Raw genomic sequence first — 22,858 nt, forward strand, 5'->3', positions numbered from 1 at the left:
ATGTGGTACCACACTGAAACAGTCAATTAAACCTGGTTTCGATCAATATTTTAGAGAATTATTCACGTTAGGTCTAGGTTAGGTCTGGGATTTGCTCTCATCAGGCTCATCATTTCGCATATTTCTCATACTTGATGGCTAGATCCTGGGCTTTTTCTGGATTGCATCACGTAGTAATGAAGTACAACACTGAAACAGTCAATTAAACCTGGTTTCGATCAATATTTTAGAGGTTAACGCAAGTTAGGTTTGGGTTAGGCCTGGGATTTGCGCTCATCAGGGTCATACTTTCGCAGTTTTAACATGCATGTTGACCTGATCGAGGGTTTTTCCTGCTTTGGATCACGTAGTAAAATGGTACCACAACGAAAACAGTCAATTAAACCTGGTTTCGATCATTATTTTAGAGGATAACGCAAGTTAGGTCTGGGATAGGTTTGCGATTAGCCCTCATCAGACTCATACTTTCGCACACTTCACATACTCGTTGACAAGATCCTGGGTTTTTTCTGGTTTGGATCACGTATTAATGTGGTACCACACTGAAACAGTCGATTAAACCTGGTTTCGATTAATATTTTTGAGGATAACGCATGTTAGGTCTGGGATAGGTCTGGGATTTGCCCTCATCAGGCTCATTCTTTCGCAGTTATAACATGCATGTTGACCTGATCGAGGGTTTTTTCTGCTTTGGATCACGTAGTAAAGTGGTACCACACTAAAACAGTCAATCAAACCTGGTTTCGATCAATATTTTAGAGGATAACGGACGTTATGTCTAGTTTAGGTCTGGGATTTGCCCTCATCAGACTCATACTTTCGCATACTTCACATACTTGTTGAACAGATCCTGGGTTTTTTTCTGGTTTGGATCACGTAGTAATGTGGTACCACACTGAAACAGTCGATTAAACCTGGTTTCGATCAATATTTTTGAGGATAACGCATGTTAGGTCTAGGTTAGGCCTGGGATTTTCACTCATCAGACACATACCTTCGCATTCTTCACATACTTGTTGAACGGATCCTGGGTTTTTTCTGGTTTGGATCACGTAGTAATGTGGGAACACACAGGAACATTCAATTAAACCTGGTCATGATAAATATTTTAGAGGATAACGCATGTTAGGTCAGGGTTAGGTCTAGGATTTGCCCTCGTCAGGCTCATACTTTCGCATATTTCTCATACTTCATGGCTAGATCCTGGGCTATTTCTGGATTGGATCACGTAGTAATGTGGTACCACACTAAAACAGTCAATTAAACCTGGTTTCGATCAATATTTTAGAGGATAACGAGAGTTATGTCTAGTTTAGGTCTGGGATTTGCCCTCATCAGACTCATACTTTCGCATACTTCACATACTTGTTGAACAGATCCTGGGTTTTCTTCTGGTTTGGATCACGTAGTAATGTGGTACCACACTGAAACAGTCGATTAAACCTCGTTTCGATCAATATTTTAGAGGATAACGCAAGTTAGGTCTGGGATAGGTCTGGGATTCGCCCTCATCAGGCTCATACTTTCGCGTTTTTCACATACTTGTTGAACTGATCCAGGGTTTTTTCTGGTTTGGATCACGTAGCAATGTGGTACCATACTGAAACAGTCGATTAAACCTGGTTTCGATCAGTATTTTAGAGGATAACGCAAGTTAGGTCTGGGATAGGTCTGGGATTTGCCCTCATCAGGCTCATACTTTCGCGTTTTTCACATACTTGTTGTACAGATCCTGGGTTTGTTCTAGTTTGGGTCACGTAGTAATGTGGTACCACACTGAAACAGTCGATTAAACCAGGTTTCGATCAATATTTTTGAGGATAACGCATGTTAGGTCTAGGTTAGGCCTGGGATTTTCACTCATCAGTCTCATACTTTCGCATTCTTCACATACTTGTTGAACGGATCCTGGCCTTTTTCTGGTTTGGATCACGTAGTAATGTGGTACCACACTGAAACAGTCAATTAAACCTGGTTTCGATCAATATTTTAGAGAATTATTCACGTTAGGTCTAGGTTAGGTCTGGGATTTGCTCTCATCAGGCTCATCATTTCGCATATTTCTCATACTTGATGGCTAGATCCTGGGCTTTTTCTGGATTGCATCACGTAGTAATGAAGTACAACACTGAAACAGTCAATTAAACCTGGTTTCGATCAATATTTTAGAGGTTAACGCAAGTTAGGTTTGGGTTAGGCCTGGGATTTGCGCTCATCAGGGTCATACTTTCGCAGTTTTAACATGCATGTTGACCTGATCGAGGGTTTTTCCTGCTTTGGATCACGTAGTAAAATGGTACCACAACGAAAACAGTCAATTAAACCTGGTTTCGATCATTATTTTAGAGGATAACGCAAGTTAGGTCTGGGATAGGTTTGCGATTAGCCCTCATCAGACTCATACTTTCGCACACTTCACATACTCGTTGACAAGATCCTGGGTTTTTTCTGGTTTGGATCACGCATTAATGTGGTACCACACTGAAACAGTCGATTAAACCTGGTTTCGATTAATATTTTTGAGGATAACGCATGTTAGGTCTGGGATAGGTCTGGGATTTGCCCTCATCAGGCTCATTCTTTCGCAGTTATAACATGCATGTTGACCTGATCGAGGGTTTTTTCTGCTTTGGATCACGTAGTAAAGTGGTACCACACTAAAACAGTCAATCAAACCTGGTTTCGATCAATATTTTAGAGGATAACGGACGTTATGTCTAGTTTAGGTCTGGGATTTGCCCTCGTCAGACTCATACTTTCGCATACTTCACATACTTGTTGAACAGATCCTGGGTTTTTTTCTGGTTTGGATCACGTAGTAATGTGGTACCACACTGAAACAGTCGATTAAACCTGGTTTCGATCAATATTTTTGAGGATAACGCATGTTAGGTCTAGGTTAGGCCTGGGATTTTCACTCATCAGACACATACCTTCGCATTCTTCACATACTTGTTGAACGGATCCTGGGTTTTTTCTGGTTTGGATCACGTAGTAATGTGGGAACACACAGGAGCATTCAATTATACCTGGTCTTGATAAATATTTTAGAGGGTAACGCATGTTAGGTTTGGGTTAGGTCTAGGATTTGCCCTCATCAGGCTCATACATTCGCATATTTCTCATACTTCATGGCTAGATCCTGGGCTTTTTCTGGATTGCATCACGTAGTAATGAAGTACAACACTGAAACAGTCGATTAAACCAGGTTTCGATCAATATTTTTGAGGATAACGCAAGTTAGGTCTGTGATAGGTCTGGGATTTGCCCTCATCATGCTCATACTTTCGCGTTTTTCACATACCTGTTGAACAGATCCTGGGTTTTTTCCGGTTTGTGACACGTAGTAGTGTGGTACCACACTGATACAGTCGATTAAACCTGGTTTCGATCAATATTTTTGGGGATAACGCATGTTAGGACTAGGTTAGGCCGTGGATTTTCACTCATCAGACTCATACTTTCGCATTCTTCACATACTTGTTGAACGGCTCCTGTGTTTTTTCTGGTTTGGTTCACGTAGTAATGTGGGAACACACAGGAACATTCAATTAAACCTGGTCTTGATAAATATTTTAGAGGGTAACGCATGTTAGGTTTGGGTTAGGTCTAGGATTTGCCCTCATCAGGCTCATACATTCGCATATTTCTCATACTTCGTGGCTAGATCCTGGGCTTTTTCTGGATTGCATCACGTAGTAATGAAGTACAACACTGAAACATTCAATTAAACCTGGTTTCCGTCAATATTTTAGAGCACAACGCATGTTAGGTCTGGGATAGGCCTGGGATTTGCCCTCATCAGGCTCATACTTCCGCATATTTCTCACACTTCATGGCTAGATCCTGGGCTTTTTCTGGATTGCATCACGTAGTAATGAAGTACAACACTGAAACAGTCAATTAAACCTGGTCTTGATAAATATTTTAGAGGATAACGCAAGTTAGGTCTGGGATAGGTCTGGGATTTGCCCTCATCAGGCTCATACTTTCGCGTTTTTCACATACTTGTTGAACTGATCCTGGGTTTTTTTCTGGTTTGGATCACGTAGTAGTGTGGTACCACACTGAAACAGTCCATTAAACCTGGTTTGGATCAATATTTTAGAGGATAACGTATGTTAGGTTTGGGTTAGGCTTGGGATTTGCGCTCATCAGGGTCATACTTTCGCAGTTTTAACATGCATGTTGACCTGATCGAGGGTTTTTCCTGCTTTGGATCACGTAGTAAAGTGGTACCACAACGAAAACAGTCAATTAAACCTGGTTTCGATCATTATTTTAGAGGATAACGCACGTTAGGTCTGGGATAGGTTTGGGATTAGCCCTCATCAGACTCATACTTTCGCACACTTCACATACTCGTTGACAAGATCCTGGGTTTTTTCTGGTTTGGATCACGTATTAATGTGGTACCACACTGAAACAGTCGATTAAACCTGGTTTCGATTAATATTTTTGAGGATAACGCATGTTAGGTCTGGGATAGGTCTGGGATTTGCCCTCATCAGGCTCATTCTTTCGCAGTTATGACATGCATGTTGACCTGATCGAGGGTTTTTTCTGCTTTGGATCACGTAGTAAAGTGGTACCACACTAAAACAGTCAATTAAACCTGGTTTCCATCAATATTTTAGAGGATAACGAAAGTTATGTCTAGTTTAGGTCTGGGATTTGCCCTCATCAGACTCATACTTTCGCATACTTCACATACTTGTTGAACAGATCCTGGGTTTTTTTCTGGTTTGGATCACGTAGTAATGTGGTACCACACTGAAACAGTCGATTATACCTGGTTTCGATCAATATTTTTGAGGATAACGCAAGTTACGTCTGGGATAGGTCTGGGATTTGCCCTCATCAGGCTCATACTTTCGCGTTTTTCACATACTTGTTGAACAGATCCTGGGTTTTTCCTGGTTTGGGTCACGTAGTAATGTGGTACCACACTGAAACAGTCGATTGAACCAGGTTTCGATCAATAGTTTAGAGAATAATTCATGTTAGGTCTAGGTTAGGTCTGGGATTTGCTCTCATCAGGCTCATTCTTTCGCATATTTCTCATACTTGATGGCTAGATCCTGGGCTTTTTCTGGATTGCATCACGTAGTAATGTGGTACAACACTGAAACAGTCAATTAAATCTGGTTTCCATCAGTATTTTAGAGGACAACGCACGTTAGGTCTAGGTTAGGCCTGGGATATGCCCTCATCAGGCTCATACTTTCGCACACTTCACATACTCGTTGAACAGATCCTGCGTTATTTTCTGGTTTGGATCACATAGTAATGTGGTACCACACTGAAACAGTCGATTAAACCAGGTTTCGATCAATATTTTAGAGGATAACGCATGTTAGGTTTGGGTTAGGTCTAGGATTTGCCCTCATCAGGCTCATACTTTCGCATATTTCTCATACTTCATGGCTAGATCCTGGGCTGTTTCTGGATTGTATCACGTAGTAATGCGGTACCACGCTGAAACAGTCAATTAAACCTGGTTTCGATCAATATTTTAGAGGATAACGCAAGTTACGTCTGGGATAGGTCTGGGATTTGCCCTCATCAGGCTCATACTTTCGCGTTTTTCACATACTTGTTGAACAGATCCTGGGTTTTTCCTGGTTTGGGTCACGTAGTAATGTGGTACCACACTGAAACAGTCGATTGAACCAGGTTTCGATCAATAATTTTGCGGATAACGCATGTTAGGTCTAGGTTAGGCCGGGGATTTTCACTCATCAGACTCATACTTTCGCATTCTTCACATACTTGTTGGACGGATCCTGGGTTTTTTCTGGTTTGGATCACGTAGTAATGTGGGACCACACTGAAACAATCAATTAAACCTGGTCATGATAAATATTTTAGAGGATAACGCATGTTAGGTCAGGGTTAGGTCTAGGATTTGCCCTCGTCAGGCTCATACTTTCGCATATTTCTCATACTTCATGGCTAGATCCTGGGCTATTTCTGGATTGGATCACGTAGTAATGTGGTACCACACTAAAACAGTCAATTAAACCTGGTTTCGATCAATATTTTAGAGGATAACGAGAGTTATGTCTAGTTTAGGTCTGGGATTTGCCCTCATCAGACTCATACTTTCGCATACTTCACATACTTGTTGAACAGATCCTGGGTTTTCTTCTGGTTTGGATCACGTAGTAATGTGGTACCACACTGAAACAGTCGATTAAACCTCGTTTCGATCAATATTTTAGAGGATAACGCAAGTTAGGTCTGGGATAGGTCTGGGATTCGCCCTCATCAGGCTCATACTTTCGCGTTTTTCACATACTTGTTGAACTGATCCAGGGTTTTTTCTGGTTTGGATCACGTAGCAATGTGGTACCACACTGAAACAGTCGATTAAACCTGGTTTCGATCAGTATTTTAGAGGATAACGCAAGTTAGGTCTGGGATAGGTCTGGGATTTGCCCTCATCAGGCTCATACTTTCGCGTTTTTCACATACTTGTTGTACAGATCCTGGGTTTGTTCTAGTTTGGGTCACGTAGTAATGTGGTACCACACTGAAACAGTCGATTAAACCAGGTTTCGATCAATATTTTTGAGGATAACGCATGTTAGGTCTAGGTTAGGCCTGGGATTTTCACTCATCAGTCTCATACTTTCGCATTCTTCACATACTTGTTGAACGGATCCTGGCCTTTTTCTGGTTTGGATCACGTAGTAATGTGGTACCACACTGAAACAGTCAATTAAACCTGGTTTCGATCAATATTTTAGAGAATAATTCACGTTAGGTCTAGGTTAGGTCTGGGATTTGCTCTCATCAGGCTCATCATTTCGCATATTTCTCATACTTGATGGCTAGATCCTGGGCTTTTTCTGGATTGCATCACGTAGTAATGAAGTACAACACTGAAACAGTCAATTAAACCTGGTTTCGATCAATATTTTAGAGGTTAACGCAAGTTAGGTTTGGGTTAGGCCTGGGATTTGCGCTCATCAGGGTCATACTTTCGCAGTTTTAACATGCATGTTGACCTGATCGAGGGTTTTTCCTGCTTTGGATCACGTAGTAAAATGGTACCACAACGAAAACAGTCAATTAAACCTGGTTTCGATCATTATTTTAGAGGATAACGCAAGTTAGGTCTGGGATAGGTTTGTGATTAGCCCTCATCAGACTCATACTTTCGCACACTTCACATACTCGTTGACAAGATCCTGGGTTTTTTCTGGTTTGGATCACGTATTAATGTGGTACCACACTGAAACAGTCGATTAAACCTGGTTTCGATTAATATTTTTGAGGATAACGCATGTTAGGTCTGGGATAGGTCTGGGATTTGCCCTCATCAGGCTCATTCTTTCGCAGTTATAACATGCATGTTGACCTGATCGAGGGTTTTTTCTGCTTTGGATCACGTAGTAAAGTGGTACCACACTAAAACAGTCAATCAAACCTGGTTTCGATCAATATTTTAGAGGATAACGAACGTTATGTCTAGTTTAGGTCTGGGATTTGCCCTCATCAGACTCATACTTTCGCATACTTCACATACTTGTTGAACAGATCCTGGGTTTTTTTCTGGTTTGGATCACGTAGTAATGTGGTACCACACTGAAACAGTCGATTAAACCTGGTTTCGATCAATATTTTTGATGATAACGCATGTTAGGTCTAGGTTAGGCCTGGGATTTTCACTCATCAGACACATACCTTCGCATTCTTCACATACTTGTTGAACGGATCCTGGGTTTTTTCTGGTTTGGATCACGTAGTAATGTGGGAACACACAGGAACATTCAATTAAACCTGGTCTTGATAAATATTTTAGAGGGTAACGCATGTTAGGTTTGGGTTAGGTCTAGGATTTGCCCTCATCAGGCTCATACATTCGCATATTTCTCATACTTCATGGCTAGATCCTGGGCTTTTTCTGGATTGCATCACGTAGTAATGAAGTACAACACTGAAACAGTCGATTAAACCAGGTTTCGATCAATATTTTTGAGGATAACGCAAGTTAGGTCTGTGATAGGTCTGGGATTTGCCCTCATCATGCTCATACTTTCGCGTTTTTCACATACCTGTTGAACAGATCCTGGGTTTTTTCCGGTTTGTGACACGTAGTAGTGTGGTACCACACTGATACAGTCGATTAAACCTGGTTTCGATCAATATTTTTGGGGATAACGCATGTTAGGACTAGGTTAGGCCGTGGATTTTCACTCATCAGACTCATACTTTCGCATTCTTCACATACTTGTTGAACGGCTCCTGTGTTTTTTCTGGTTTGGTTCACGTAGTAATGTGGGAACACACAGGAACATTCAATTAAACCTGGTCTTGATAAATATTTTAGAGGGTAACGCATGTTAGGTTTGGGTTAGGTCTAGGATTTGCCCTCATCAGGCTCATACATTCGCATATTTCTCATACTTCATGGCTAGATCCTGGGCTTTTTCTGGATTGCATCACGTAGTAATGAAGTACAACACTGAAACATTCAATTAAACCTGGTTTCCGTCAATATTTTAGAGCACAACGCATGTTAGGTCTGGGATAGGCCTGGGATTTGCCCTCATCAGGCTCATACTTCCGCATATTTCTCACACTTCATGGCTAGATCCTGGGCTTTTTCTGGATTGCATCACGTAGTAATGAAGTACAACACTGAAACAGTCAATTAAACCTGGTCTTGATAAATATTTTAGAGGATAACGCATGTTAGGTCTGGGTTAGGTCTAGGATTTGCCCCCATCAGGCTCATACTTTCGCATATTTCTCATACTTCATGGCTGGATCCTGGGCTATTTCTGGATTGGATCACCTAGTAATGTGGTACCACACTGAAACAGTCAATTAAACCTGGTTTTGATCAATATTTTAGAGAATAATTCTTGTAAGGTCTAGGTTAGGTCTGGGATTTGCTCTCATCAGGCTCATTCTTTCCCATATTTCTCATACTTGATGGATAGATCCTGGGCTTTTTCTGGAGTGCATCACGTAGTAATGAAGTACAACACTGAAACAGTCAATTAAACCTGGTTTCCATCAATGTTTTAGAGGACAACGCATGTTAGGTCTGGGATAGGTCTGGGATTCGCCCTTATCAGGCTCATACTTTCGCGTTTTTCACATACTTGTTGAACGGGTCTTGGGTTTTTTCTGGTGTGTATCACGTAGTAATGTGTTACCACACTGAAACAATCAATTAAACCTGGTCTTGATAAATATATTATAGGATAACGTAGATTTGGTCTGGGTTAGGTCTAGGATTTGCCCTCATCAGGCTCATACTTTCGCATATTTCTCATACTTCATGGCTGGATCCCGGGGTATTTCTGGATTGGATCACGTAGTAATGTGGTACCACACTGAAACAGTCAATTAAACCTGGTTTCGATCAATATTTTAGAGAATAATTCATGTTAGGTCTAGGTTAGGTCTGGGATTTGCTCTCATCAGGCTCATTCTTTCGCATATTTCTCATACTTGATGGCTAGATCCTGGGCTTTTTCTGGATTGCATCACGTAGTAATGAAGTACAACACTGAAACAGTCAATTAAACCTGGTTTCTATCAATATTTCAAAGGACAAAGCATGTCAGGTCTAGGTTAGGCCTGGGATTTGCCCTCATCAGGGTCATACTTTCGCAGTTTTAACATACATGTTGACCTGATCGAGGGTTTTTCCGGCTTTGAATCACGTAGCAAAGTGGTACCACACTGAAGCAGTCCATTAAACTTGGTTTGGATGAATATTTTAGAGGATAACGCATGTTAGGTTTGGGTTAGATCTAGGATATGCCCTCATCAGGCTCATACTTTCGCATATTTCTCATACTTCATGGCTAGATCCTGGGCTGTTTCTGGATTGTCTCGCGTAGTAATGTGGTACCACGCTGAAACAGTAAATTAAACCTGGTTTCGATCAATATTTTAGAGGATAACGCAAGTTAGGTCTGGGATAGGTCTGGGATTCGCCCTCATCAGGCTCATACTTTCGCGTTTTTCACATACTTGTTGTACTGATCCTGGGTTTTTTCTGGTTTGGATCACGTAGCAATGTGGTACCACACTGAAACAGTCGATTAAACCTGGTTTCGATCAATGTTTTAGAGGATAACGCAAGTTAGGTCTGGGATAGGTCTGGGATTTGCCCTCATCAGGCTCATACTTTCGCACACTTCACATACTTGTTGTACAGATCCTGGGTTTGTTCTGGTTTGGGTCACGTAGTAATGTGGTACCACACTGAAACAGTCGATTAAACCAGGTTTCGATCAATATTTTTGAGGATAACGCATGTTAGGTCTAGGTTAGGCCTGGGATTTTCACTCATCAGACTCATACTTTCGCATTCTTCACATACTTGTTGAACGGATCCTGGGCTTTTTCTGGTTTGGATCACGTAGTAATGTGGTACCACACTGAAACAGTCAATTAAACCTGGTTTCGATCAATATTTTAGAGAATAATTCATGTTAGGTCTAGGTTAGGTCTGGGATTTGCTCGCATCAGGCTCATTCTTTCGCATATTTCTCATACTTGATGGCTAGATCCTGGGCTTTTTCTGGATTGCATCACGTAGTAATGAAGTACAACACTGAAACAGTCAATTAAACCTGGTTTCGATCAATATTTTAGAGGATAACGCAAGTTAGGTCTGGGATAGGTCTGGGATTTGCCCTCATCAGGCTCATACTTTCGCGTTTCTCACATACTTGTTGAACTGATCCTGGGTTTTTTTCTGGTTTGGATCACGTAGTAGTGTGGTACCACACTGAAACAGTCCATTAAACCTGGTTTGGATCAATATTTTAGAGGATAACGTATGTTAGGTTTGGGTTAGGCTTGGGTTTTGCGCTCATCAGGCTCATACTTTCGCATATTTCTCATACTTCATGGCTAGATCCTGGGCTGTTTCTGGATTGTATCACGTAGTAATGCGGTACCACGCTGAAACAGTCAATTAAACCTGGTTTCCATCAATATTTTAGAGAATAATTCATGTTAGGTCTAGGTTAGGTCTGGGATTTGCTCTCATCAGGCTCATTCTTTCGCATATTTCTCATACTTGATGGCTAGATCCTGGGCTTTTTCTGGATTGCATCACGTAGTAATGAAGTACAACACTGAAACAGTCAATTAAACCTGGTTTCTATCAATATTTCAAAGGACAAAGCATGTCAGGTCTAGGTTAGGCCTGGGATTTTCCCTCATCAGGGTCATACTTTCGCAGTTTTAACATGCATGTTGACCTGATCGATGGTTTTTCCTGCTTTGGATCACGTAGTAAAGTGGTACCACAACGAAAACAGTCAATTAAACCTGGTTTCGATCATTATTTTAGAGGATAACGCACGTTAGGTCTGGGATAGGTTTGGGATTAGCCCTCATCAGACTCATACTTTCGCACACTTCACATACTCGTTGACAAGATCCTGGGTTTTTTCTGGTTTGGTTCACGTATTAATGTGGTGCCACACTGAAACAGTCGATTAAACCTGGTTTCGATTAATATTTTTGAGGATAACGCATGTTAGGTCTGGGATAGGTCTGGGATTTGCCCTCATCAGGCTCATTCTTGCGCAGTTATGACATGCATGTTGACCTGATTGAGGGTTTTTTCTGCTTTGGATCACGTAGTAAAGTGGTACCACACTAAAACAGTCAATTAAACCTGGTTTCCATCAATATTTTAGAGGATAACGAAAGTTATGTCTAGTTTAGGTCTGGGATTTGCCCTCATCAGACTCATACTTTCGCATACTTCACATACTTGTTGAACAGATCCTGGGTTTTTTTCTGGTTTGGATCACGTAGTAATGTGGTACCACACTGAAACAGTCCATTAAACCTGGTTTGGATCAATATTTTAGAGGATAACGTATGTTAGGTTTGGGTTAGGCCTGGGATTTGCGCTCATCAGACTCATACTTTCGCATACTTCACATACTTGTTGAACAGATCCTGGGCTTTTTCTGGATTGCATCACGTAGTAATGAAGTACAACACTGAAACAGTCAATTTAACCTGGTTTCCATCAATATCTGAGAGGACAACGCAAGTTAGGTCTGGGATAGGTCTGGGATTTGCCCTCATCAGGCTCACACTTTCGCGTTTTTCACATACTGGTTGAACTGATCCTGGGTTTTTTCTTGTTTGGATCACGTAGTAGTGTGGTACCACACTGAAACAGTCCATTAAACCTGGTTTGGATCAATATTTTAGAGGATAACGTATGTTAGGTTTGGGTTAGGCCTGGGATTTGCGCTCATCAGGGTCATACTTTCGCAGTTTTAACATGCATGTTGACCTGAACGAGGGTTTTTCCAGCTTTGGATCACGTAGTAAAGTGGTACCACAACGAAAACAGTCAATTAAACCTGGTTTCGATCATTATTTTAGAGGATAACGCAAGTTAGGTCTGGGATAGGTTGGGGATTAGCCCTCATCAGACTCATACTTTCGCACACTTCACATACTCGTTGACAAGATCCTGGGTTTTTTCTGGTTTGGATCACGTATTAATATGGTACCACACTGAAACAGTCGATTAAACCTGGTTTCGATCAATATTTTTGAGGATAACGCATGTTAGGTCTAGGATAGGCCTGGGATATGCCCTCATCAGGGTCATACTTTCGCAGTTTTAACATACATGTTGACCTGATCGAGGGTTTTTTCTGCTTTGGATCACGTAGTAAAGTGGTACCACACTGAAGCAGTCCATTAAACCTGGTTTGGATCAATATTTTAGAGGATAACGCATGTTAGGTTTGGGTTAGGTCAAGGATTTGCCCTCATCAGGCTCATACTTTCGCATATTTCTCATACTTCATGGCTAGATCCTGGGCTGTTTCTGGATTGTATCACGTAGTAATGCGGTACCACGCTGAAACAGTCAATTAAACCTGGTTTCGATCAATATTTTAGAGGATAACGCAAGTTAGGTCTGGGATAGGTCTGGGATTCGTCCTCATCAGGCTCATACATTCGCGTTTTTCACATACTCGTTGAACTGATCCTAGGTTTTTTCTGGTTTGGATCACGTTGCAATGTGGTACCACACTGAAACAGTCGATTAAACCTGGTTTCGATCAATATTTTAGAGGATAACGCATGTTAGGTCTAGGTTAGGCCTGGGATTTTCACTCATCAGACTCATACTTTCGCATTCTTCACATACTTGTTGGACGGATCCTGGGTTTTTTCTGGTTTGGATCTCGTAGTAATGTGGGACCACACTGAAGCAGTCCATTAAACCTGGTTTGGATCAATATTTTAGAGGATAACGCATGTTAGGTCTAGGTTAGGCCTGGGATCTTCACTCATCAGACACATACTTTCGCATTCTTCACATACTTGTTGAACGGATCCGGGGTTTTTTCTGGTTTGGATCACGTAGTAATGTGGGACCACACTGAAACAGTCAATTAAACCTGGTTTCGATCAATATTTTAGAGAATAATTCATGTTAGGTCTAGGTTTGGTCTGGGATTTGCTCTCATCAGGCTCATTCTTTCGCATATTTCTCACACTTCATAGCTAGATCCTGGGCTATTCCTGGATTGGATCACGTAGTAATGTGGTACCACACTGAAACAGTCAATTAAACCTAGTTTCCATCAATATTTTAGAGGACAACGTATGTTAGGTCTAGGTTAGGCCAGGGATTTGCCCTCATCAGGATCATACTTTCGCAGTTTTAACATACATGTTGGCCTGATCGAGGGTTTTTTCTGCTTTGGACCACGTAGTAAAGTGGTACCACACTGAAGCAGTCCATTAAACCTGGTCATGATAAATATTTGAGAGGATAACGCATGTTAGGTCTGGGTTAGGTCTAGGATTTGCCCTCGTCAGGCTCATACTTTCGCATATTTCTCATACTTCATGACTAGATCCTTGGCTATTTCTGGATTGGATCACGTAGTAATGTGGGACCACACTGAAACAGTCAATTAAACCTGGTTTCGATCAATATTTTAGAGAATAACTCATGTTAGGTCTAGGTTAGGTCTGGGATTTGCTCTCAGAAGGCTCATTCTTTCGCATATTTCTCATACTTGATGGCTAGATCCTGGGCTTCATCTGGATTGCATCACGTAGTAATGAAGTACAACACTGAAAAAGTCAATTAAACCTGGTTTCCATCAATATCTTAGAGGACAACGCATGTTAGGTCTAGGTTAGGCCTGGGATTTTCACTCATCAGACACATACCTTCGCATTCTTCACATACTTGTTGAACGGATCCTGGGTTTTTTCTGGTTTGGATCACGTAGTAATGTGGGAACACACTGGAACATTCAATTAAACCTGGTCTTGATAAATATTTTAGAGGATAACGCATGTTAGGTTTGGTTTAGGTCTAGGATTTGCCCTCATCAGGCTCATACTTTCGCATTCTTCTCATACTTGTTGACCGGATCCTGGGTTTTTTCTGGTTTGGATCACGTAGTAATGTGGGACCACACAGGAGCAATCAATTAAACCTGGTCTTGATAAATATTTTAGAGGATAACGCATGTTAGGTCTGGGTTAGGTCTAGGATTTGCCCTCGTCAGGCTCATACTTTCGCATATTTCTCATACTTCATGGCTAGATCCTGGGCTATTTCTGGATTGTATCACGTAGTAATGTGGTACCACACAGAAACAGTCAATTAAACCTGGTTTCGATCAATATTTTAGAGGATAACGCAAGTTAGATCTGGGATAGGTCTGGGATTTGCCCTCATCAGGCTCATACTTTCGCACACTTCACATACTCGTTTAACAGATCCTGGGTTTTCTCTGGTTTGCATCACGTAGTATTGAGGTACCACACTGAAACTGTCAATTAAACCTGGTTTCGATCAATATTTTAGAGAATAATTCATGTTAGGTCTAGGTTAGGCCTGGGATTTGCCCTCATCAGGGGCATACTTTCGCAGTTCTAACATACATGTTGACCTGATCGAGGGTTTTTTCTGCTTTGGATCACGTAGTAAAGTGGTACCACACTGAAACAGTCCACTAAACCTGGTTTGGATCAATATTTTAGAGGATAGTGCATGTTAGGTCTAGGTTAGCCCTGAGATTTTCACTCATCAGACTCATACTTTCGCATTCTTCAGATACATGTTGAACGGATCCTGGGTTTTTTCTGGTATGGTTCACGTAGTAATGTGGTACCACACTGAAACAATCAATTAAACCAGGTCTTGATAAATATTTTAGGTGATAACGCATGTTAGGTCTGGGTTAGGTCTAGGTTTGCCCTCATCAGGCTCATACTTTCGCATATTTCTCATACTTCATGGCTAGATCCTGGGCTATTTCTGGATTGGATCACGTAGTAATGTGGTAACACACTGAAACAGTCAATTAAACCTGGTTTCGATCAATATTTTAGAGGACAATGCAAGTTAGGTCTGGGATAGGTCTGGGATTTGCCCACAACAGGGTCATACTTTCGCATTTTTCACATACTTGTTGAACAGATCCTGGGTTTTTTCTGGATTGGATCGCGCAGTAATGTGGTACCACACTGAAACAGCCCACTAAACCTGGTTTCGATCAATATTTTAGAGGATAACGAAAGTTATGTCTAGGTTTGGCCTGGGATTTGCCCTCATCAGACTCATGCTTTCGCATTTTTCACATACTTGTTGAACAGATCCTGGGTTTTTTCTGGTATGGATCACGTAGTAATGTGGTACCACACTGAAACATTCAGTTAAACCTGGTCTTGATAAATATATTTGAGGATAACGCATGTTAGGTCTGGGCTAGGTCTAGGATTTGCCCTCATCAGGCTCATATTTTCGCATATTTCTTATACTTCATGGATAGATCCTGGGCTATTTTCTGGTTTGGATCACATAGTAATGTGGTACCACACTGAAACAGTCGATTCAACCAGGTTTCGATCAATATTTTTGAGGATAACGCATGTTAGGTCTAGGTTAGGCCTGGGATTTGCTCTCATCAGGCTCATTCTTTCGCATCTTTCTCATACTTGATGGCTAGATCCGGGGCTTTTTCTGGATTGCATCACGTAGTAATGAAGTACGACACTGAAACAGTCAATTAAACCTGGTATCGATCAATATTTTAGAGGATAACGCATGTTAGGTCTAGGTTAGGCCTGGGATTTTCACTCATCAGACTCATACTTTCGCATTCTTCACATACTTGTTGAACGGATCCTGGGTTTTTTCCGGTTTGGTACACGTAGTAATGTGGTACCACACTGAAACATTCAATTAAACCTGGTCTTGATAAATATTTTAGAGGATAACGTATGTTAGGTCCGGGTTACGTCTAGGATTTGCCCTCATCAGGCTCATACTTTCGCATATTTCTCATGCTTCATGGCTAGATCCTGGGCTATTTTTGGATTGTGTCACGTAGTAATGTGGTACCACGCTGAAACAGTCAATTAAACCTGGTTTCGATCAATATTTTAGAGGATAACGCAAGTTAGGTCTGGGATAGGTCTAGGATTTGCCCTCATCAGACTCAAACTTTCGCACACTTCACATACTCGTTGAACAGATCCTGGGTTATTTTCTGGTTTGGATCACATAGTAATGTGGTACCACACTGAAACAGTCGATCAAACCAGGTTTCGATCAATATTTTTGAGGATAACGCATGTTAGGTATAGGTTAGGCCTGGGATTTGCCCTCATCAGGGTCATACTTTCGCATTTTTCACATACTTGTTGAACGGATCCTGGGATTTTTCTGGTTTGGATCACGTAGAAAAGTGGTACCACACTTTAACAGTCAATTAAACCTGGTTTCGATCAATATTTTAGAGGATAACGCAAGTTAGGTCCGGGATAGGTCTGAGATTTGCCCTCATCAGACTCATACTTTCGCACACTTCACATACTCGTTGAACAGATCCTGGGTTTTTTTCTGGTTTGGATCACGTAGTAATGTGGTACCACGCTGAAACAGTCGATTAAACCTGGTTTCGATCAATATTATTGAGGATAACGCATGTTAGGTCTAGGTTAGTCCTGGGATTTTCACTCATCAGACTCATACTATCGCACGCTTCACATACTCCTTGAACAGATCCTGGGTTATTTTCTGGTTTGGATCACGTAGTAATGTGGTACCACACCGAAACAGTCAATTAAACCTGGTTTTGATCAATATTTTAGAGAACAATTCATGTTAGGTCTAGGTTAGGTCTGGGATCTGCCCACATCAGGCTCATACTTTCGCGTTTTTCACATACTTGTTGAACAGATCCTGGGTTTTTTCTGGTTTGTATCACGTAGTAGTGTGGTACCACACAGGAGCAATCAATTAAACCTGGTCTTGATAAATATTTTAGAGGATAACGCATGTTAGGTCTGGGTTAGGTCTAGGATTTGCCCTCGTCAGGCTCATACTTTCGCATATTTCTCATACTTCATGGCTAGATCCTGGGCTATTTCTGGATTGTATCACGTAGTAATGTGGTACCACACAGAAACAGTCAATTAAACCTGGTTTCGATCAATATTTTAGAGGATAACGCAAGTTAGATCTGGGATAGGTCTGGGATTTGCCCTCATCAGGCTCATACTTTCGCACACTTCACATACTCGTTTAACAGATCCTGGGTTTTCTCTGGTTTGCATCACGTAGTATTGAGGTACCACACTGAAACTGTCAATTAAACCTGGTTTCGATCAATATTTTAGAGAATAATTCATGTTAGGTCTAGGTTAGGCCTGGGATTTGCCCTCATCAGGGGCATACCTTCGCAGTTCTAACATACATGTTGACCTGATCGAGGGTTTTTTCTGCTTTGGATCACGTAGTAAAGTGGTACCACACTGAAACAGTCCACTAAACCTGGTTTGGATCAATATTTTAGAGGATAGTGCATGTTAGGTCTAGGTTAGCCCTGAGATTTTCACTCATCAGACTCATACTTTCGCATTCTTCAGATACATGTTGAACGGATCCTGGGTTTTTTCTGGTATGGTTCACGTAGTAATGTGGTACCACACTGAAACAATCAATTAAACCAGGTCTTGATAAATATTTTAGGTGATAACGCATGTTAGGTCTGGGTAAGGTCTAGGTTTGCCCTCATCAGGCTCATACTTTCGCATATTTCTCATACTTCATGGCTAGATCATGGGCTATTTCTGGATTGGATCACGTAGTAATGTGGTAACACACTGAAACAGTCAATTAAACCTGGTTTCGATCAATATTTTAGAGGACAATGCAAGTTAGGTCTGGGATAGGTCTGGGATTTGCCCACAACAGGGTCATACTTTCGCATTTTTCACATACTTGTTGAACAGATCCTGGGTTTTTTCTGGATTGGATCGCGCAGTAATGTGGTACCACACTGAAACAGCCCACTAAACCTGGTTTCGATCAATATTTTAGAGGATAACGAAAGTTATGTCTAGGTTTGGCCTGGGATTTGCCCTCATCAGACTCATGCTTTCGCATTTTTCACATACTTGTTGAACAGATCCTGGGTTTTTTCTGGTATGGATCACGTAGTAATGTGGGACCACACTGAAACAGTCAATTAAACCTGGTTTCGATCAATATTTTAGAGAATAATTCATGTTAGGTCTAGGTTTGGTCTGGGATTTGCTCTCATCAGGCTCATTCTTTCGCATATTTCTCACACTTCATGGCTAGATCCTGGGCTATTCCTGGATTGGATCACGTAGTAATGTGGTACCACACTGAAACAGTCAATTAAACCTGGTTTCCATCAATATTTTAGAGGACAACGCATGTTAGGTCTAGGTTAGGCCAGGGATTTGCCCTCATCAGGATCATACTTTCGCAGTTTTAACATACATGTTGGCCTGATCGAGGGTTTTTTCTGCTTTGGACCACGTAGTAAAGTGGTACCACACTGAAGCAGTCCATTAAACCTGGTCATGATAAATATTTGAGAGGATAACGCATGTTAGGTCTGGGTTAGGTCTAGGATTTGCCCTCGTCAGGCTCATACTTTCGCATATTTCACATACTTCATGACTAGATCCTTGGCTATTTCTGGATTGGATCACGTAGTAATGTGGGACCACACTGAAACAGTCAATTAAACCTGGTTTCGATCAATATTTTAGAGAATAACTCATGTTAGGTCTAGGTTAGGTCTGGGATTTGCTCTCAGAAGGCTCATTCTTTCGCATATTTCTCATACTTGATGGCTAGATCCTGGGCTTCATCTGGATTGCATCACGTAGTAATGAAGTACAACACTGAAAAAGTCAATTAAACCTGGTTTCCATCAATATCTTAGAGGACAACGCATGTTAGGTCTAGGTTAGGCCTGGGATTTTCACTCATCAGACACATACCTTCGCATTCTTCACATACTTGTTGAACGGATCCTGGGTTTTTTCTGGTTTGGATCACGTAGTAATGTGGGAACACACTGGAACATTCAATTAAACCTGGTCTTGATAAATATTTTAGAGGATAACGCATGTTAGGTTTGGTTTAGGTCTAGGATTTGCCCTCATCAGGCTCATACTTTCGCATTCTTCTCATACTTGTTGACCGGATCCTGGGTTTTTTCTGGTTTGGATCACGTAGTAATGTGGGACCACACAGGAGCAATCAATTAAACCTGGTCTTGATAAATATTTTAGAGGATAACGCATGTTAGGTCTGGGTTAGGTCTAGGATTTGCCCTCGTCAGGCTCATACTTTCGCATATTTCTCATACTTCATGGCTAGATCCTGGGCTATTTCTGGATTGTATCACGTAGTAATGTGGTACCACACAGAAACAGTCAATTAAACCTGGTTTCGATCAATATTTTAGAGGATAACGCAAGTTAGATCTGGGATAGGTCTGGGATTTGCCCTCATCAGGCTCATACTTTCGCACACTTCACATACTCGTTTAACAGATCCTGGGTTTTCTCTGGTTTGCATCACGTAGTATTGAGGTACCACACTGAAACTGTCAATTAAACCTGGTTTCGATCAATATTTTAGAGAATAATTCATGTTAGGTCTAGGTTAGGCCTGGGATTTGCCCTCATCAGGGGCATACTTTCGCAGTTCTAACATACATGTTGACCTGATCGAGGGTTTTTTCTGCTTTGGATCACGTAGTAAAGTGGTACCACACTGAAACAGTCCACTAAACCTGGTTTGGATCAATATTTTAGAGGATAGTGCATGTTAGGTCTAGGTTAGCCCTGAGATTTTCACTCATCAGACTCATACTTTCGCATTCTTCAGATACATGTTGAACGGATCCTGGGTTTTTTCTGGTATGGTTCACGTAGTAATGTGGTACCACACTGAAACAATCAATTAAACCAGGTCTTGATAAATATTTTAGGTGATAACGCATGTTAGGTCTGGGTTAGGTCTAGGTTTGCCCTCATCAGGCTCATACTTTCGCATATTTCTCATACTTCATGGCTAGATCCTGGGCTATTTCTGGATTGGATCACGTAGTAATGTGGTAACACACTGAAACAGTCAATTAAACCTGGTTTCGATCAATATTTTAGAGGACAATGCAAGTTAGGTCTGGGATAGGTCTGGGATTTGCCCACAACAGGGTCATACTTTCGCATTTTTCACATACTTGTTGAACAGATCCTGGGTTTTTTCTGGATTGGATCGCGCAGTAATGTGGTACCACACTGAAACAGCCCACTAAACCTGGTTTCGATCAATATTTTAGAGGATAACGAAAGTTATGTCTAGGTTTGGCCTGGGATTTGCCCTCATCAGACTCATGCTTTCGCATTTTTCACATACTTGTTGAACAGATCCTGGGTTTTTTCTGGTATGGATCACGTAGTAATGTGGTACCACACTGAAACATTCAGTTAAACCTGGTCTTGATAAATATATTTGAGGATAACGCATGTTAGGTCTGGGCTAGGTCTAGGATTTGCCCTCATCAGGCTCATATTTTCGCATATTTCTTATACTTCATGGATAGATCCTGGGCTATTTTCTGGTTTGGATCACATAGTAATGTGGTACCACACTGAAACAGTCGATTCAACCAGGTTTCGATCAATATTTTTGAGGATAACGCATGTTAGGTCTAGGTTAGGCCTGGGATTTGCTCTCATCAGGCTCATTCTTTCGCATCTTTCTCATACTTGATGGCTAGATCCGGGGCTTTTTCTGGATTGCATCACGTAGTAATGAAGTACGACACTGAAACAGTCAATTAAACCTGGTATCGATCAATATTTTAGAGGATAACGCATGTTAGGTCTAGGTTAGGCCTGGGATTTTCACTCATCAGACTCATACTTTCGCATTCTTCACATACTTGTTGAACGGATCCTGGGTTTTTTCCGGTTTGGTACACGTAGTAATGTGGTACCACACTGAAACATTCAATTAAACCTGGTCTTGATAAATATTTTAGAGGATAACGTATGTTAGGTCCGGGTTACGTCTAGGATTTGCCCTCATCAGGCTCATACTTTCGCATATTTCTCATGCTTCATGGCTAGATCCTGGGCTATTTTTGGATTGTGTCACGTAGTAATGTGGTACCACGCTGAAACAGTCAATTAAACCTGGTTTCGATCAATATTTTAGAGGATAACGCAAGTTAGGTCTGGGATAGGTCTAGGATTTGCCCTCATCAGACTCAAACTTTCGCACACTTCACATACTCGTTGAACAGATCCTGGGTTATTTTCTGGTTTGGATCACATAGTAATGTGGTACCACACTGAAACAGTCGATCAAACCAGGTTTCGATCAATATTTTTGAGGATAACGCATGTTAGGTATAGGTTAGGCCTGGGATTTGCCCTCATCAGGGTCATACTTTCGCATTTTTCACATACTTGTTGAACGGATCCTGGGATTTTTCTGGTTTGGATCACGTAGAAAAGTGGTACCACACTTTAACAGTCAATTAAACCTGGTTTCGATCAATATTTTAGAGGATAACGCAAGTTAGGTCCGGGATAGGTCTGAGATTTGCCCTCATCAGACTCATACTTTCGCACACTTCACATACTCGTTGAACAGATCCTGGGTTTTTTTCTGGTTTGGATCACGTAGTAATGTGGTACCACGCTGAAACAGTCGATTAAACCTGGTTTCGATCAATATTATTGAGGATAACGCATGTTAGGTCTAGGTTAGTCCTGGGATTTTCACTCATCAGACTCATACTATCGCACGCTTCACATACTCCTTGAACAGATCCTGGGTTATTTTCTGGTTTGGATCACGTAGTAATGTGGTACCACACCGAAACAGTCAATTAAACCTGGTTTTGATCAATATTTTAGAGAACAATTCATGTTAGGTCTAGGTTAGGTCTGGGATCTGCCCACATCAGGCTCATACTTTCGCGTTTTTCACATACTTGTTGAACAGATCCTGGGTTTTTTCTGGTTTGTATCACGTAGTAGTGTGGTACCACACAGGAGCAATCAATTAAACCTGGTCTTGATAAATATTTTAGAGGATAACGCATGTTAGGTCTGGGTTAGGTCTAGGATTTGCCCTCGTCAGGCTCATACTTTCGCATATTTCTCATACTTCATGGCTAGATCCTGGGCTATTTCTGGATTGTATCACGTAGTAATGTGGTACCACACAGAAACAGTCAATTAAACCTGGTTTCGATCAATATTTTAGAGGATAACGCAAGTTAGATCTGGGATAGGTCTGGGATTTGCCCTCATCAGGCTCATACTTTCGCACACTTCACATACTCGTTTAACAGATCCTGGGTTTTCTCTGGTTTGCATCACGTAGTATTGAGGTACCACACTGAAACTGTCAATTAAACCTGGTTTCGATCAATATTTTAGAGAATAATTCATGTTAGGTCTAGGTTAGGCCTGGGATTTGCCCTCATCAGGGGCATACCTTCGCAGTTCTAACATACAT

Source organism: Colletes latitarsis, unplaced genomic scaffold (assembly GCF_051014445.1).
Source record: "Colletes latitarsis isolate SP2378_abdomen unplaced genomic scaffold, iyColLati1 scaffold0007, whole genome shotgun sequence".
Classification (NCBI taxonomy): domain Eukaryota; kingdom Metazoa; phylum Arthropoda; class Insecta; order Hymenoptera; family Colletidae; genus Colletes; species Colletes latitarsis.